Source organism: Bombyx mori, chromosome 1 (assembly GCF_030269925.1).
Source record: "Bombyx mori chromosome 1, ASM3026992v2".
Lineage (NCBI taxonomy): Eukaryota > Metazoa > Arthropoda > Insecta > Lepidoptera > Bombycidae > Bombyx > Bombyx mori.
In genome coordinates, this window is record NC_085107.1 from 1607302 (window position 1) to 1618206 (window position 10905).

Genomic DNA, 10905 nt, shown 5'->3' on the forward strand with positions numbered 1-10905 from the left:
ACGATGGTGTTAATAACTGTGGCTTCTCCGACATACACTTATAGATAACTAGTGGTAGCGCAGTAGTCGAAATTCGACTATAATTAATTGAAATTATAAGTTTGTACATTATTACGGTTTTATTGTCAAAAACTATAACCACAGATTTCGCCAAGACTACACTAATTTAGACAAATATTAACAAAGACAAACAATATTTAATCTATTCTCAATTGGACTTTATGCAATAAGAAAATGCATGTGTGTGTGTCAAATACATGGTAGTGTGTGTAATGTTTTCTTTATTGATTTAATGTACCTTTATGCATTATTTAAAAAAATATTAGCATTGTGCACTTCTTCTCTATATTCTCTATAAGTGTGGAAAATTTCATACTCCTCTGTCCGCGCAATTTTCGTAAAAAGGGATACAAAGTTTTTGCTTCACGTATTAATATAAAGATAAACACCTAGACAAAGAGCCAAACAGACATGTTTATCAAAATTATTGCCCGATGTGGGAATCGAACCCACGACCCTCGGCACAACAGTCAGAGCCGATAACTACTACACCACTGGGTAAATCAAACCAGGTTTTGAAGTAAAGGATAAGTTAATACTGCAATATTATAGGTTGAATATTGAAAGTTAAGTTAAACTTAATACTCGGAATTGATGCGCTTCCCGCTCACAGTGTAGTTTCCGGGAACCTGCTGTTTTAAACTGAGCTATCAGATGAACTCCCCTTTTCGCAGTTTACTTTTGTTTATACGTATCTGTTTACATGTCAATCCAATGTTGTTTGTTGCCTAGAAGGTACATACGATACTGGGCTTTATTGTGAAATCAATTACGTTCTTTTTCAATTTGTAACAGACAAATTTACGTACGTAACATTTTTTTTCCTCTCTAAGCTGATAGCCTTGAAAGGCTATATCAGCGTAGCTTTAACTAGTAGGTGAGCTCACGGGGCTCAAACCTGATCGCGTTGCTAACACGAACCCTAGCAAGAGCCGTGCTTCGCAGAATCTACCACCGGATCGGAAACGCGACCCACTGAGAAGATCCGGCGAGAAACTCAGTGGGCTGTGTCTGAGGGTTAATTTACTCGTCGAGCCCTTCGTCGCAAGTGACGGATTCGACGAGAATGATGACCGGCGTATATAACAAATGTTAAAAGTTAACAATGTATTTTTATAAAAGTCGACTTGTGTATGTTCCTGTGGATGGAATTTCCGGACATCTTCAGATCGGTCTGGCCGGTGATTCTGTGTACTTTGGTTGCGATCGGGTCAAAGTCCTGCCAAACATCGACCAGCAAAGCGGATTCGACCCAAACCCATAAATATACCGGTGTTAATGCCGTCACCCACCTTTAGACATGATGTCAGAGTCTCAATTGAATTACATGGCCGCTGACCTACCCTTCAAACCTACCCCGCAAGACGCGATCGTAATAAGAAAGATGACGGAACCTACCTGTGCGGACTTACATCATCACTAAAACGCGTTATTATCACATCTTTGTAATGTACATGTTACGGTAAATGTACACTCTTGGGAAATGTACACTTTTACCGGTAAATGTGCACATTTGCCAAAAAGTTAGGTATATGTGAACTAAATATAATGTATGTGTACGTTTCCCGGCAAATGTGTATCTTGCCTTCACGTTTTGGTAAATGTATATATACCTACTCCTTCATGTTTTAAGAAAAATAGAAGAAGAAATACAAATAAGTTAATAATGTTATTGCAGTAAAAAAATATTTATTTAAATAAACATAATACAAAAGTTAATTAAAAAATTTAAATGACAAACAAAACATACTTTTCTTTGCATTTTAAATAATATGTCGTAGGCTAGGTTAGATTAGGCTGTAGTGGCGCGTACGCGCATGCGCTTGCGCATGCTCACCACAGTACTACCACTTGCGATTTCGTATTTTGTATGCCATGCTCACATTTACCAAAACAACATGGTCGTTGTGAATTCAATGTACATTTCCCTTCTTTGAAATTGTAAATGTTAGTTGAATGCACATTACCCAAACGAGGAGGCAAATGTGCACATTCACCGGAAAATGTGTACATTTGCCGCAATATCTACTTTTACTGTAACATACATACATATATAGTGTTGAGGAGAAAACGGCTTGTAACATTAAAGCGAACTTACGACGCAAGTGACGCTAGGAGCGTGATTAAAACCGTACCGCCTCTATAAGAAAGATTATGAAGCATTTTATTTTTCCATTAAAAAGTACGCTGAGGACAAAGTACAAGGTAAAGAGAGTCTGCATTTAATATGAGCAGCGGGGCAGCATACAACCTCTTAGATTTACGTCTTTATAGTGAAGATACAGCAGCATATTTTTATGTATATATTGCTTTATTTACATGCAAATGCAGTCAACAAAGCTTAAACACGGTGACAATAAAGCGAAACATAAACGATAATGAATCTATACTAATATATAAAACTACAGTGGTTTTTACGGATGTTCCCTTATAACTACTGAACCATGCATCCGATTGTCTTGAAACTTGGTAACCATGTAGAAAATGAAATGAAAATGAGTGTTGGACTTCCTACACCAGTTGCGGGGGCGTTGATGATGAGAATCTTTGTGAGGGCGAGAAATAATAATGTTAATTTTAAATACCCAGCGAAGCGGGCGGGTGCAGCTAGTTTTATAATTTCAATGATATAAAGTTATATTAAATTCATATATATATAATCAGGTCACGACGAAACCTTGCTCGAACCGGTCAGAAAATGAAGCATCCTTGATCACGACTCAACCGGTTACCGGAAACTGGGCTGGATCCCTGGACGTTCCAAAGGTCTAGCGGCTTGCATGCTCGGATGATATCAGGACGGTAACCTATCACGCCCCGGGCACAGCATGTAACGACTCCTATGGGCTATAAGTGCATGATCGATAATAAGTGCACGACCCTATTTGGTATGGTGCAGGAGACAGAACTAGTCTTTAGATGTCGATAAGTTTGCGGGGCGAGGGAGGGGGGGTTAACTTCATGCCTCACAAGTGCCCCCCTACCACGGAACAGGGAAAGCGTTGAAACGCGCTGCCCTCCGAGAACTAAAGCCTGTGCCTTAACACAATCTGATATTACACAAAAGACTTTCAAGAATCCCAGTATAATATATAATAGAGCATCGTTGATTTTTACGCTTGTTTATCATAAAATGTAAGCTATTTAGTTTTAGACTAATACAATACAATCATTTTATTTCAATACAGCGCCATATTTCTTTTACGTAACCATGATATTTCCATTTTTTTAAAAAATATTTTTCTAGTTTTATTTTAAAAGACAACATTAAGATCAAGTCTGTGAATTCAAAATGACTATTTTTATAATTATAATCAATCATTGTTTTTTATTCGACCGATCACTTGCTCTACAGTAATAGTAAAGCAACGTGAATTTGTGGAATTTATTTACTTATATTTTCAATACAAATTTTTCAAATGAACCCGAGAAGTCATTTTAAGCGGTTTTTTGCTATCAATCTGTGGGTTGTACACTTTTTGAAATACGAACCGTTGATAAATCGCCATCGCTACACGTCCGAACCCGAAAAAATACCAAATTGGCAGAACGAAACAAAATAATAAAACTGTACTTTGCGCGTTTCCGTGTAAATATAGTCGTGGAGCGATTCCTCGAAAAAGTATCTGAGTGTCTGTCGTTGTGAATACGACAACTTTATGGAATACTGTAATTAGTACACAGAGCGCATTGAAAGTTCAACTCTCCTGTCCGTTTTTATTACTATCGAATTTTACACGTGTTTGTTAGTTGCATGCATTAATTAAAACTGCCTTTGGCCATGAATCGCGTTTCAACCGGCACCATCTAGGCGGATTCTGGATAGCCTGCCGACCGAGAGGGCTGGTGGTCGTCGCGCCGTCGACCGCCAGTCCGGCGTCCCGAGGGGGAGGGTGATGGGAGAGATGTGCTCTGCACTAAACGCTTCACTCTCCCCCTTTGCCTTTTCATGAGTTCTGTCTCATGCTAGGCTTTGATGCTGGTTGTTGAGCGACAGGAGGTTTTAGTCGGTTCGACTCCGACATACCCCGCCCGCCATCCCCAGTGGAGGGTGGGAGTCCGGCGATTTCCTACTGACCAAAAAAAAAAATTTATCGCCTTTCAAATGTTTTTATCACGTTCACTTTGTGTTCGTCGTTCGTAGTAAATATTGAATTAACACGAGAACATTCTAGAGTGAAGCGTTTTATCATGTTCATTTTCCACTCTCGTTTTGCGATCGTCTACTACTCGGCTTAAGAATGCCTTTGGAAAGAAAACGCTTTAGTTCGTAATTCAGCATCGCGAGGAGTTGACTAGCAGAATTTTTTCGTACGATACGCTTGTGCGATCCGCGTTCCTCCTATAACAAGGCCCGAGGTTGATAAATTTTTCAACCGGCATATAAAAACATGTCAACAAGTTAATAGATATAATAATAAAAAATAAATAATAGTTTAAATAAAACAAAAAAAAAATACGCTTTTATAGAAAATCCAACTAAAAAATTGAAAATAAATATTGATAAGTTTGAATTAAAAATAGTGTACGAAAAAATGATTTTATTGTAAAAAAGGGTGGGGTGCATGGTATCAGTAGTTATAATTGAATAATGAGAATTGTCAACCAAATTTCAAGTTAATCCGACGTTTTGAAGGGGGTCAAAATCATGTTCAAAGATTCCGTTACAAACATACATACGTCTGAAGCTAATAAAAGCGTATTAAAAATAGGCCTTGATTTTGTGTTTTCAATTATTTATAATACAATAATAATAACTCAAGGAAACAAGTCACGCACGGACATCTGGCATCAAGCTAAGATTCCCTGTACTACGAAAATAAACCGATCGATATAAATACTCATACACGTTTAACCTTGTGAATGAAACCCCATGCGCTGGACTGATCAAATGAAAATCCTTACCAAAACCCCACTTAACGTATGCGTGCGCCAAGCCTCAATTCGCGAATTACGGAAAACAGCTGTCAAGGCTATAAGAAACAAAGACCCTCCACATGTCCACGACTGCTCTGCCAAAACTAACCGCCTATGATGAAGAAATATATGTATATATTTCTATATACATTTCTTCACACACACACACACACACATATATGTATACATGCAGTAATTCAAAGAAGGCCGTAGTTAGCCTATATGCTCGAAAGACTCATAGCGGATAAAAAAACAACGCAGTCCATACAATGTTACGAAAATAAAACCCGTAGCAAATTTATAATTTTACATAATTCCTGTTATTAATAGGAGTGTCTGTAATCCGACACGCGTAGGCATCGTCAAGCTGCTAATTATCTTTGCAATACCATTGAGTGTACGATCGCAATTCTCAGGTTGTATAGCGGTATTACCATCTGTAGTCTTGAAATTGTCATGGCTTAAAGGATAAGACGCCCGGTGCATTCGTGTTGAGCGATGCACCGGTGTTCGAATCCCAGGCGGATACCAATTTTTTCTAATGAAATACGTACTTAACAAATGTTCACGATTGACTTCCGAGGTGAAGGAATAATAACATCGTGTAATAAAAATCAAACCCGCAAAATTATAATTTGCGTAATTACTGGTGGTAGGACCTCTTGTGAGTCCGCGCGGGTAGGTACCACCGCCCTGCCTATTTCTGCCGTGAAGCAGTAATGCGTTTCGGTTTGAAGGGTAGGGCAGCCGCTGTAACTTGAGACCTTAGAACTTATATCTCAAGGTGGCTTATGTCTATGGGCTCCAGTAACCACTTAACACCAGGTGGACTGTGAGCTCGTCCACCCATCTAAGCAATAAAAAAATATATCTGTATATGGGTTCAATGACCACTCAACACCAAATAGTTCGCTCATCAACAAAATTACTAAACACAGTCGACAGCAATATAATAACAAATTAATTCTATGTAAACGAAGAGAAAAATGTTGTGCAATACAAGCCACTTGGAATATTGAAAAATAATTATGAAGCTTTGAAAAAATCTTCTTATTAAAAGTCTTATTATTCTCATTGAAGAGGAAAATTTCTAAGAGAGCGTCGTTAATAGGAAAATACAAGTGCATAAAGCTGATTACATTATTAAAAAAATTGATATTTCACTTGGTTCATTGATAGCTATTTAGTTCGTTATTTTATAAGTTGTCGTTAATAATTTCTGAAGACCTATCAATTTGTATAATTTTCTATACAACGTTTAGTTTTCCTGCGGTATTTTGTGGATGCTGGACACGCAATATACGAGATAGAAACCTGGATCCCGAATACAAGGCGTATCCGAAAATAGTCAATCGAATCGGTCAAGTAATAAAACAACGTTCAACCGGATCATTGACATTTTGCGTGCCGATACGATGATACAGATTCATGACAATGTGGGTGGTAAACTATGTAAATGTTAACTAACCAATAAATAAAAAAATCAGCTGGTTAGTAATTATTTTTCATGATCTTGTTTATGATACATGTTGGAGAGGGGGGACTCCCTAACAAAACCTTATATTTTGTAGGAAAAAAATATTTTTTCACTATATTTTGATAACTATCTCGATAATTAACAAAGAAAAATTCGGTTAGTAATAAATTCCTAAAATTCGTGAAATCAACATATTTTATCCTTGCTACCCCAAATAAGCTACCACTTACCAACGTTATTGTAAGGAAAAAAGTTGGGCGTCTAGTCAAAAGGAAGCTAATCACGAAAAATCAGCTTGTTAGTTATAAATGATGAAAAGTGTACCAGGGATCCTGTACTATTCGCTTTATTTGACTTCGCTGACACGATATTAATGCACGCTTAGTCTAACTTAATCAAAGCCAGATTCCGATTTTCGGTTCAGTAGCCTTCTCTCTAATTCACCAACTAGTGGGTACGAATTAGTTCTAGTGCATTCAAGAAGGATACGCCACGACCCAAAAACTTACCGGCCAAGTATAGGATATATTTATAGTTTAACTAGCTGACCCGGCAGACTTTGTAGTGCCTCAATCGATAAATAAAAGACCAAAACTTTTGTATAAAATAAATTTAAAACAAACAAAAGGAATCCGTCCGACGGGGGACACATTAAAGGAAAAACAAAATTGTTATTTCTATTGAATTCCGAGCATTTTCATATTTATCTACCTTTTAAACCTTTTCTGGACTTTCACAAGTAATTCAAGATCAAAATTAGCCAAATCAGTCCAGCCGTTCTCGAGTTTTAGCGAGACTAACGAACAGCAATTCTTTTTTATATAGGTATATAGACTAGCGACCCGCCCTCGCTTCGCTTCGGAAACTGTAATTTATTATTGATTTCTCCACTATTTAATGAATGTTATTATACATATAAACCTTTCTCTTCAATCACTCTATATATTAAAAAAACCGCATCAAAATCCGTTGCGTAGTTTTAAAGATTTAAGCATACATAGGGACAGACAGATATAGGAACAGAGAAAGCGGCTTTGTTTTATACTATGTAGTGATTATCATTGATTTGGTATTTAATTACATTCTCATTATATGCCGAAACGTTATTGCACAAACTACAACTTCAAATTCATAGTACTAAGTTATTTTAATTTTAAACATCTTCCTGATATTATTAGATTAAATTTAGCGTTCTACGTTCAATAAGATCCAAGTTATGATCTGTATAATGAATGCTGAAAATATATACAAAAACTCACAATCTTCAATAACTATGTACAATCTAGACGAAGCAAACAAGGAATTTTAATATTGCTCTGATAAGTAACTTTAATACTATTTTTTCCCTTCTTTCCGGTTCCAACAATTGCAGGGCTCATTTTAATGCATATTTTAATTGTTTGAAACGCTTCTAAACGATCGATTCTTATCTACAGTTAAAGGGATGGAAATGTTGGTTACTCAGTAAGTTTTTTTTTTCTTAGATTGGTGGACGAGCTCTCAGCTCACCTGATATTAAGTGGTTACTGGAGCCCATAGACATCTACCACGTAAATACCGTCACCCACCTTGAGCTATAAGTTCTAAGGTCTCAAGTTTTGTTACAACGGCTGGCCCTTCACCCTTCAAACCGAAACGCATTACTGCTTCACGGCAGAAATAGGCAGGGCGGTGGTACCTATCCGTGCGGACTCACAAGAGGTCCTACCACCAGTAAGTGTCACGTTACAGCATCTCACTCCGTAGGATGTAGGACCGGCGGTCGTCGGGCCGTTCGTTCGACAAGATATCGAAAGCACGCTCATAGCGTACTGACATCTCAGAGGGCTAAGCTCGCGTAGCTTTGTACTACATGTAACCAAGCACACGATTTCAAGTTTTTTTTTATGAACAGCAGCATCAGTACTACCGCCCACTTAGAAATGTGTGGACCATTTTTTATTTTATATAATTTTTATTATAGAACTAATAACCATTCAGTTCATAAATATTAAGATGCTACGAAATTTGACGTAGCATTTTGAATCTAATATATCACGTTCGCTGCGGCAAGTAAAATCTTAAACCTTTGTCTGGTGCGGCGGCGGGCCAAATTGTGCCCCCAATGATTTTTCCGCCAGTGCGTGGTAGGTCTTTTTCGACACGTCAGCACAAGGTTAGATTAAATTGCTATAACTTTGCGAAAACATAATGTAGGTGAACAGTTTTTGGACTGTTGGAAAAACCTTGAACCCAACTTCTTTAGATTTGATTCGCCCCGGGATCTGCCGAACAGAAAATGAGAAATAAACCAGGGAAAGTGGCGGGTCGATATCGACCAGAACCGCACTAGAAAGTATTTTTAGTAGTGATGGGAAAGAGAAAAATAAGGGGATATCGAAAATAAAACAGAATTAAAGTAAAGAAATAAAAATTGTTTATTTAATTATTTATTAATGGCTGTCTTTAAAACATTTCGCACAAAGATTTTGCTTGCACATTCTGCAGTATGTTTTAATTTTTTTTACTATCCTTTTCACCTCGGAACTCTTCATGGTTTCCCGCAGTTTTTCATAGCACCCTACACAATTTCGCCGTTTACCGCTCATCTCAAGGATATGATCGGCCGTAGGTGTTACTTGATTTCCTGAAATGATTTTTTAAATTCTGTGATTCATTTACCTTATGAATTTGACTACAGGGCTCTCTGTGTATTAAATAGATTCTCAAATAAAATGAAAAAGTTAACATAGGTCTTGAAATAGTCAAATCTCATCACCATGCGTTGTCAAAGTGCACACTTTGATGGGTAAAATTAAACACAACATGCTACAAGATAAGGTGATACGACTTTGTTTTCTGCAATTTTCAGACCACTCTATTTGTTAAGCTTGTGAAAACAAAATATGTACATATAATACAGGGCCTTATATAGTAGACTTGAAGCGTTATTTTCATGTTAAATGCAGCCTTCTGACCCGAAACAACAACTCATGTGTTATTGAGTAAGTAAACAGAGTGTCATAACATACCTTAATACAAGGAGTAGTGCAATAAACGCCATACATTGCTCGCAGAAAAATAAACGGAGTCAAACCAAAGCTCATGCTCGAAGACCATGCACAGCCACCTAAGCACTCGTAATGTGTAAAAAATAATGACAATAGTTACCTGTTGCAGAGGTAGAACGTCGTCAACACGAAACAGAAGGAATCACCTTCAACATAGGTCTAAAGATGGTTACAGTTATGTTGCACGTCGTTATACTCACTATCAGGGCATATATTTTTTCCAGTAATTGATTGTATTAATGCTTCTGTAAATTCTTTCTTTGAAACCTTCTTCTCATTTTCAAGGAAAATATCTCCTGACTGCTGTCACTATCACTATCTGCACCGCAAATTAATTTATTTTCCAAAATATTTATCTTTCTTTTGTTGCCTGACATCGTGCCTTTAATTTTAAGGAATAAAAAAAACGTGACGTACTTCAGTTCCGATAGCTTGCCCAACACTAACTGGCGAGGCGGGCGCTCTGTGCGGTATCGGGCCGCCAACAGCCTGTTGGGACGGCGGGCCACAATAGGCCTCCTCCCGCACCGAGTTGATATTTTTTACCGTCAGTGCGTGATAGGCCGATAAAGGCCTGCCGTGATGTTTTTATAGGGAACACCTATACTTTTGACCACAATCTCAAATATATATTTGTCTTTGTCGTACCTTTACAAACACCTGAGATAATCGTTCCGCACCAGCGAGAGGGACGTAGTTTTCTTCGTCCGCACCAGGTGAAATTCCGCGGCAGGCTGATTTGGGCCTGTTCCGCAGTGAACGTGATATACTACTTAAAGGTGAATATAACAAAATAAATTACATTATAAATGTTCTAAGAAGCTAAGATGATTTTATCTCTTGCAAATTCATAGCTCCTTCGTAGCGATATGCAATGTTTTGAATACAGACTCTTTATTATTAATATATTAACAAATAAACTTTATACTATTACAAATATACGTAGTTTTTTTCTTTAATTTCAAGTTGTTTAGTAATTCTATAAGCTATTGGCTGCTTTTCGAACAATCTCAAGAAATGATACATTACAAATATTGTGAGTTTTTGTAATGACATGTTTTTTTCCTGTAATTCCCAAATAGATTTATAAGTACCGCCTGTAACTATTAAGTATAAATTTAAAGTAAACTTCTTGATGACTATTTATTTTGTAAGGTATTGATGGTTTTTGTCTGAGTTTAAGTTAATTCCTAGATTATTCAGGTGTGCTAAGTGGTCCTGCAATCAAATTGATTGCAATCAAATGAATTGTTATTTTGTTAATTCAAAGCGCGTGTTTGATTTTAACAATTTCATTTATTTAGTCTATTTTTCTATCGTTAACGAATTGGCGAGCAGTTCTACTGAGGGTAATAGGATACCGACAATACCGTAGGCAACAGAGGGGCAACTGCTTAGAAT

The 10905-nt window shown here is 37.2% G+C and overlaps 1 long non-coding RNA gene across 1 annotated transcript; it reads right to left on the reverse strand.

Moving 5' to 3' along the window:
- Nucleotides 1–8847: 8847 nt before the first annotated feature.
- On the reverse strand, nucleotides 8848–9700 carry LOC119630441 (uncharacterized). Its single transcript, XR_005246204.2, has 2 exons — nucleotides 9605–9700; nucleotides 8848–9080 (listed from the first exon to the last, which is right to left on the reverse strand). It is a non-coding gene; the product is annotated as an uncharacterized LOC119630441 (long non-coding RNA).
- Between the last annotated feature and the right edge of the window lie 1205 nt (nucleotides 9701–10905).